Consider the following 9,597-nt stretch of genomic DNA (forward strand, 5'->3'; position numbering starts at 1 on the left):
TTGAAATTTTTATGCCTTACAATACTATGATGTTTTTTGCCATTTTTACACCATACTATACTATCACGTTTTTTGACATTTTTATGTCTTACTATACCATGACGTTTTTTGACATTTTTATGCCATACTATACTATGACGTTTTTTTACACTTTAATGCCAGACTATACTATGACATTTTTTGACATTTTTATGCCTTACTATACAATGGCGTTTTTGTGCCTTATTATACTATTACGTTTTTATGCAATACTATACTATGATGTTTTTTGAAAATTTTATGCCATACTTTACTGATACATTTTTATGCCATACATTATTTTGGTCTTTTTATTTGTGTTATATATTGAGAAGATATTATGGGGTGGCTTGATGGTACAATGGTTAGACGTGTTGCCTCACATTGCCAAGGTTGCAGGTTTGAAGCCCATTCCTGACGTCTAACTGTGTGGATTTTGCATCTTCCTCCCACAGTCAAATGACATGTGCTTTAGGTAAATTGACAATTTTTATGCTATAGTATGATGCTCATGGACATTTTTATGCCTCACTATACTATGACTTTTTTTTTTACATTTTTCTGCCTTATTATACTATGACGTTTTTGTGCCTTACTATACTATGATGTTTTTTAACATTTTTATGCCATACTATAGTATGACGTTTTTTAAAAAATTTTATGCCTTACTATACAATGGCGTTTTTGTGCCTCATTATACTATGAAGTTTTTATGCCATACATTAATATGGTGTTTCTATGTCTTACAATACCATGACCTTTTATTTGGCATATATATTGAAAAGACATTGTCGGGTGGCTTGGTAGTACAATGGTTAGAACTGTTGTCTCATATTGCCAAGGTTGCAGATTCAAAACCCGTTCCTGATGTTTAACTGTGTGGATTTTGCATCCTCCTCCCACATTCAAATGACACGTGCTTTAGGTCAATTGACAATTTTTATGCTATACCATGACGTTTTTTGACATTTTTATGCCTTAGTATACTGTGGCGTTTTTTGATATTTTATGCCATACTATACTAATACATTTTTATGCCATACATTAATATGGTGTTTCTATGCCTTTCAATACCATGACCTTTCATTTGGTTTATATATTGAGCAGAAATTATGGACTTGCTTGATGGTACAATGGTTAGAACTGTTGCCTCTCCTTGCCAAGGTTGCAGGTTCAAAGCCCATTCTTGACATCTAACTGTGTTGATTTTGCATCCTCCTCCCACGGTCAAATGATGTTCTTTAGGTTAATTGAAATTTTTTATGCTATACCACAAAGTTTTTTGACATTTTTATGCCTTACTATACTATGATGTTTTTGCCATTTTTACACCATACTATAGTGTGACGTTTTTTGAGATTTTTATGCCATACTATAAAATGGTGTTTTTGTGCCTTATTATACTATGATGTTTTTATGCAATACTATACTATGACGTTTTTTGACATTTTTATGCCATACTATTATATGGTGTTTTGATGCCATACTATACTATGACGTTTTCTGACATTTTTATGCCTTACTGTAATATGATGTTTTTTTGACATTTTTATGCCTTACTATACTATGATGTTTTATGACATTTTTACACCATACTACAGTATGACATTTTTTGAAATTTCTATGCCATTAGACTATGGGTTTTTTTGACATTTTTATAGCTTACTATACTATGGCATTTTTGAGCCTTACTATACTATGACGTTTTTTGACATTTTTATGCCTGACTATACTACGGCGTTTTTTGATGTTTTCATGCCATACTATACTATGATGTTTTTTTGTTCATTTTTGCCTTACTATACAATGGCGTTTTTATGCCATACTATACTATGACGTTTTTGACATCTTTATGCCATACTATACTACGGCGTTTTTCAGGACCTTTTATGCCTTAATATACTATGGCGTTTTTATGCCGTACTATACTATGACGTTTTTGACATCTTTATGCCATACTATACTACGGCGTTTTTCAGGACCTTTTATGCCTTAATATACTATGGCGTTTTTATGCCGTACTATACTATGACGTTTTTGACATCTTTATGCCATACTATACTACGGCGTTTTTCAGGACCTTTTATGCCTTAATATACTATGGCGTTTTTATGCCGTACTATACTATGACGTTTTTGACATCTTTATGCCATACTATACTACGGCGTTTTTCAGGACCTTTTATGCCTTAATATACTATGGCGTTTTTATGCCGTACTATACTATGACGTTTTTGACATCTTTATGCCATACTATACTACGGCGTTTTTCAGGACCTTTTATGCCTTAATATACTATGGCGTTTTTATGCCGTACTATACTATGACGTTTTTGACATCTTTATGCCATACTATACTACGGCGTTTTTCAGGACCTTTTATGCCTTAATATACTATGGCGTTTTTATGCCATACTATACTATGACATTTTTTGAAATTTCTATGCCATATTAGACTATGGCTTTTGTGACATTTTTATATCTTACTATACTATGGCATTTTTATGCCTTACTATACTATGACGTTTTTTGAAATTTTTATGCCTTACTATACTATGGCGTTTTTTAACGTTTTCATGCCATACTATACTATGACATTTTTTAATTTTTTTTGCCTTACTATACAATGGGGTTTTTGTGCCTTACCATACTATGTCATTTTTTGACATTTTTATGCCATACTATACTATGACATTTTTTGAAATTTCTATGCCATATTAGACTATGGCTTTTTTTGACATGTTTATAGCTTACTATACTATGGCGTTTTTATGCCATACTATACTATGACGTTTTTCGACATTTTTATGCCATACTATACTATGACGTTTTTTGACATTTTTATGCCTGACTATACTATGGCATTTTTTGACGTTTTCATGCCATACTATACCATGGCGTTTTTTTTTTTTTTTTTTTGCCTTACTATACAATGGGGTTTTTTTGCTTTACTACGCTATGACGTTTTTATGCCTTACTATACTATGACGTTTTTTGACATTTCTATGCTACACCATACTATTACATTTTTATGCCTTACTCTACCATGGCGTTTTTTGACATTTTTATGCCATAGTATACTATGATGTTTTATGACATTTTTATGCATTACAATACAATGGCGTTTTTGTGCCTTACTATACTATTACCTTTTCATGCCTTACTATACTATGATGTTTTTTGACATTTTTACACCATACTATAGTATGACATTTTTTGAAATTTCTATGCCATATTAGACTATGGCTTTTTTGACATTTTTATAGCTTACTATACAATGGCGTTTTTATGCCTTACTATACTATGACATTTTTTGACATTTTTATGCCTTACTATACTATGATGTTTTTTGACATTTTTACAAAATACAACAGTATGACATTTTTTTGACATTTTTATGCCATACTTTACTATGGCGTTTAAATGCCATACCATACTATGTCGTTTTTTGACATTTTTATGCCTTACTATACTATGACGTTTTTTGACATTTCTATGCCATATTAGACTATGGCTTTTTTTTTACATTTTTATGCCTTACTATACTATGGCATTTTTGAGCCTTACTATACTATGACGTTTTTGACATTTTTATGCCTGACTATACTATGGCGTTTTTTGACGTTTTCATGCCATACTATACTATGACGTTTTTTTTTGGTTTTTTTTGCATTACTATACAATGGCGTTTTTGTGCTTTACTACGCTATGACGTTTTTATGTAATACTATACTATGACATTTTTTGAAATTTTTATACCATACTATACTATGGCGTTTTTATGCCATACCATACTATGTCGTTTTTTGACATTTTTATGCCATACTATACTATGACGTTTTTTGACATTTCTATGCTACACTATACTATTACATTTTTATGCCTTACTCTACCATGGCGTTTTTTGACATTTTTATGCCATAGTATACTATGACGTTTTTTTGACATTTTTATGCCTTACTATACTATGATGTTTTATGACATTTTTATGCATTACAATACAATGGCGTTTTTGTGCCTTACTATCCTATTACCTTTTCATGCCTTACTATACTATGATGTTTTTTGACATTTTTACACCATACTATAGTATGACATTTTTTGAAATTTCTATGCCATATTAGACTATGATGAACGTTTTTGAAAATTTTTATGGCTTACTATATCTATGGGCGTTTTTTATGCAACTATACTATGGACGTTGATTTTGACATTTTATGCCTTACTAATACCTATGGCGTTTTTTTTTAACGTTTCATGCATACTAATACTATGACATTTTTTTTATTTTTTGCTACTATAGCGATGCGTATATAGATTCACCACAGAGTATTTTACTCCACACGCGCACATGTCATCGTAGGGAGGGAAATATCTCCAGATGATATCACTTATGAATTGTGACTGTGATGAGATATGTGCGTTGATACGCATTTTTCAATCACACTCGAGTCAAGAAGTCGACGGACAGATTAGTTGTATTTGATAGAGATACAACTCTCTCACGATGACTCACATGGACGCGATACTGAGTTACTAATACTATGGCGTTTAAATGGCCATCTAGATGTTATAATAACACTGTAGGTCGTTTTTCTGGGTTAGTTATGAGCCGCGCACTTACTGAATTACTGATCCGGCTCCATATTATGAGGACGTTTTTTGACACATTTCTATGCATATTAGACTATGGCTTTTTTTTTGACATTTTTATGGCCTTACTATACCTATGATAATGTTTTGGACATTTTTACACCATATATAGTAATGACATTTTTTGAAAATTTTCTATGCCATACTGGACATGCGCTTTTTTTTGACATTTTTTGGTACTATACTATGGCGTTTTTTTAATGCCATACTATACTATGACGTTATTGTGACATTTTTTATGCTTAACTATACTATGGCTTTTTTTTTACGTTTTCATGCAATACTATACTATGACCAATTTTTTAAAAAAATTTTTGGCCTGCATTGACAAACAATGGCTTTTTGTGCCGTTACTATTCTAATTACCTTTTCATAATAAAGTGCGTGATCTTGGTAGCTAGATATCTTTAATATATTATGAGGGACGATGTTTTTCGCACTATTAAATTACGAGTGAGAGGTTTTATAGGCGGATCAGTTATACACGCCACACTAGAATTCACCTTTCATGCCTTACTATATACTATGATGTTTTATGACATTTTTATGCAATTAAATATGATCGGCGTTTTTCGGTGCTTACTATACTATTAACCTTTTCATGCCTTATCTATACTATGATGTTTTTTGAGATTTTTATGCCTTACTATATACTATGGGCGTTTTTTTGACGTTTTTCATTCAATACTATAAACCTATGACGTTTTAATTTTTTTTTTACCTTACATACAATGGCGTTTTTGTGCCTTAACTACGCTATGATTGTTTTTATGCAGATACTATACTATTGACATTTTTTTTGACATTTTTATGCCTTACAATACTATGGGTGAATCTTTGAAATTTTTACAACAATGAATACGTAATGACATTTTTTTGAAAAATTTTTATGCCTTACTCATACTATGAACATTTTGACGTTTTCATGCCTTACTATAGTTGACATTTTTTGAAATTTCTATGGCCATATTGACTATGGCTTTTTTTTGACATTTTATGGCTTACTCAACTACTATGGCGTTTTTATGCGACTACTATACTATGAACGTTTTTTGACATTTTTATGCCTTACAATACTATGGCGTTTTTTGACATTTTTCATGCAATACTATACTAATACATTTTTAAAAAAAAAATTTTGCTTACTATACAAATGGCGTTTTTTGTGCCTTACTAACGCCTATGACGTTTTTTTATGTAATACTGTACTATGATATTTTTTGACCCGCTTTTTAGCAAACATACATAGTATGAACATTTTTTTTAAAATTTTTATGCCATACCTATACTTGGCATATTTTATGCCATATCATACATGGTCGTTTTTGACATTTTCATGCCACAGCTATAGTATGAAATTTTTTGAAGTTTCCAATGCTTACTATAACATGGCATTTTTTGAACACTATTATGGCTTACTATACTATGTTTATTCCTGTTTCTTTCCGCGTTTTTTACATTTTTAAGCATACTATACTATGATGTTTGAACAAATTTTTATGGCATACAATACAATCGGCGTTTTTTGTGCCTTACTATACTATTAACCTTTTCATGCCTTTACTAATACTATGTATGTTTTTGACGTTTTCAATTCCATACTATAATATGACGTCATTTAAGTTTTTTTTTTGCCTTACTATACAATGGCGTTTTTGTGCCTTACTTACGCTATGATGTTTTATGCAATACTATACTATGACATTTTTTTTTGACATTTTTATGCCTTACTATACTATGTGTTTTTTTGAAATTTTTACAACGAACATGCCATAGTATGACTTTTTTTGAAAAATTTTTATGCCAACTATTACTATGGCGTTTTTTTGACATTTTTATGCCATACTTATACTATGACCATTTTTTGACATTTTTAATGCTTAACATATGACATTTTTTAGACTGATATATCAGTATCACTGTAGTATAAGGTAGTGTCTAATGATTACTGGTGCGCTTATACAATGCAATTTTTTTTTGCCTCACAATGTATGAGTTTTCATACTCAACTATACCTATGGTGTTTTTAAATGCCATACTATTCTATCATACGTTTTTTTGACAATTTTATGTCTCACTAATACCATGACGTTTTTTGAACATTTTTATGCCATACTATACTATGCACGTTTTTTACACCTTAATTGCCCAAGACTATACTAGGAAGCAGGGAGTTTTTGACAGTTTTATGCCTTAGCTATAAAGTGTCTTCAATGGTGTTTTTTGTTGCCTTAATTATACACACCAGACGTTATTTTGAGCAGACCGCTTGTAATATCGTCCTAAGAATGAGGGTCGTTTTTGAAGAAACTTAGTATGTATGTCCCATCACTCACGTTTATGAGGTGGTGAAATCGGGTGGTTATTTAGGGGGATCATCAGACTTATTGCAGATCTAACAGTTCTATTTTATGTATATATTGTACTACGTGCACTGGTGAGCTCCGGAGGATCGATTAAGATATTATGGGGTGGGCTTGAGATATGAGGCGTCGGTATGCGTTAGACGTGGTAGTTTAGCTGGTGGTGGGACACTTGGTCCGTGTGGATTTATAGGGTTTGGCACTAGGGTTATGCAACACGGGGACCGCTCTAGAACTGGTTATTAGATTGTATTGCGTAATTTCCACTCGTGACCCGACACGAACCGCGTGATGCTCGGCGCATGTAGGGTGGGCCGGAGTGGCGGTTCAAATGAGACACTGCTTAGGGTAAATTGACAATTTTATGGAATGGCTAATGATGGGCTCAATTGGGACATTTTTATGGAAGCCTCACTATACCTCTATGACTGTTTTTTTTTTTTACATTTTTTGCCTTGATTATACTGATGGGATGTGTTTTGGTGCCTTACTATACTAATGAGTTTTTTGTGTAAACAATTTTTAATGCAATAGAGTGAGTATATTGACACACACACTTACATGCTATCGGCGATCTATCATCGAGATGGCGCTTTTTGGTGCCTCATTAAGAGCTGAATGAAATTTTTAAAATGCCATACATTAATATGGGTGTTTTCTAGTGTCTTACAGATATCACATGACCTTTTCATTTGGGGCAATATAGTTAGGGTCTCGAAACGACATTGGCTTGGGTGGCTTGGTTAGATACAGGATGGATTAGAACTGGGTTGGGTCATTCAGATATTGTCCTAAGGGTGTGCAGGCTTCAAACCCGTTTCCTGATGATTTAACTGTGGTGGATTTTGGGCATCCTCGCTCTCTCCACATATTCAAATACACGTTGCTTTGAGGTCAATTGATCAATTTATTTATGCGCTATAAATGGCCACCTGGTTGGTCGTTCGGATGACGTACACACACACTTTTATGGATTATTTTTATGCCAACTATACTAATACATTTCTTATCCATAACATTAATATGGTGTTCCTATTGCTTTCAATACCACAGACCTTATTCATTTGGGTTTATTATATTGAGCAGGCCAATAAGGTATTGTGAGTGGAGCACTTAGCATTGATGGGTACAGATGCAGTCTGAACTGTTGGCCTATCCTTGCCAAGGTTGCATTTCATAAAGCCCAATTTTGAACATCTAACTGCTGTGAGGCTCTTGTTGGCAGTCCTCCTCTCACTCAATACGCTGGTCATATACGTGTAACCACTGTGAGATCTGGTATATTAATGTATGAGAGACCTAAGCATAGATGTATTATGCTTATTACCGGGAAGGATGTAGATACGGTTATTATCTCTGCAAACCATCGTTAGATTATAGGACACAGGTACATTATTTGGCGGATAGAAATAAAAACTTTTTCCTATATTGATCACCAGTTGAGGACTATGCACCGAACATTTATTGAAGATGACATTTTGTTATGCATTTATACAATTACGATCGCATTGGTTTTTTTGGCCAGCAATATAAGCTAAATATGATACGCTGTGTTATGAGAGACAGTCATTTGTTATGTCTATTACTATACCCATGGATGTTTTTTGAGACATATTATTGCCAGTTAGACTATAATTAGTAGATACAGGTTTTTTGTATCATGCTCTTCTCTCACATAGAACCCTAGTTGTAGCACTAATGGACGTTTTTTTACACTTTTAATGCAGACGGATGAGAGACAGGCTTTTTTTGACATTTGTTATAACTTACTAATATGAGTACGAATTACTCGGCTGTCTAGCATAGACAAAATTTTGAGACCGAGTACACGTATGTATGACGCGAGTTCTTGTATGGACATTTTTATAGACGTGCAGCTGTGAGCTATCGAGCCTGGTGTGTTGTGGGACCGGTATCTGTTCTATGACCTGGCACGACGAGCTATACTATGATGTTTTTTTGTTCTTTTTGCGCCTTACTATACAATGACATTTTTATGCCCATAACCATACTAGTGTCGTTTTGCTTTGCCTTACTTATATGTCTTTTAATTTTTTTGCCTACTATATATGATATTGGGGACATCGTTTTTTGACCATTATCTCATCTACGCTGATCTGCTACATTCTAATTAGCACTATCTGGCGCATTTTATGTAGGCCTTACTTACCCATGGCGTTTTTTGAACATTAGTTTATGCCATAGAGTAATTTACTATTGACGGCTTTTTGAACGATTTTATGCCTACTATACTATGAATGTTTTAATGACATTTTTATGCCATTGACAATACAATGGCATTTTTGTGCCGCTATAAACTATACCTTTACTTTCATCCGCTTACTATACATGAATGTTGTCTTCTTTGACAATTTTTTACACCATACTCATAATGTATGACAGTTTTTTTGAAATTTCTATGCCATATCTAGGACTAATGGCTTTTTTGACCATTTGTTATGGCTTTACTATAACAATGGCGTTTTTATTGCTTACTATATCTATGACTAATAAAACGTTTTTTGAAATTTTTATGCCTTAAACTAAATACTATGCGGTGTTTTT

The sequence above is a fragment of the Seriola dumerili genome, unplaced genomic scaffold (genome assembly GCF_002260705.1).
Source record: "Seriola dumerili isolate Sdu_G_001 unplaced genomic scaffold, Sdu_1.0 BDQW01001124.1, whole genome shotgun sequence".
NCBI classification, from domain to species: Eukaryota; Metazoa; Chordata; class Actinopteri; order Carangiformes; family Carangidae; genus Seriola; species Seriola dumerili.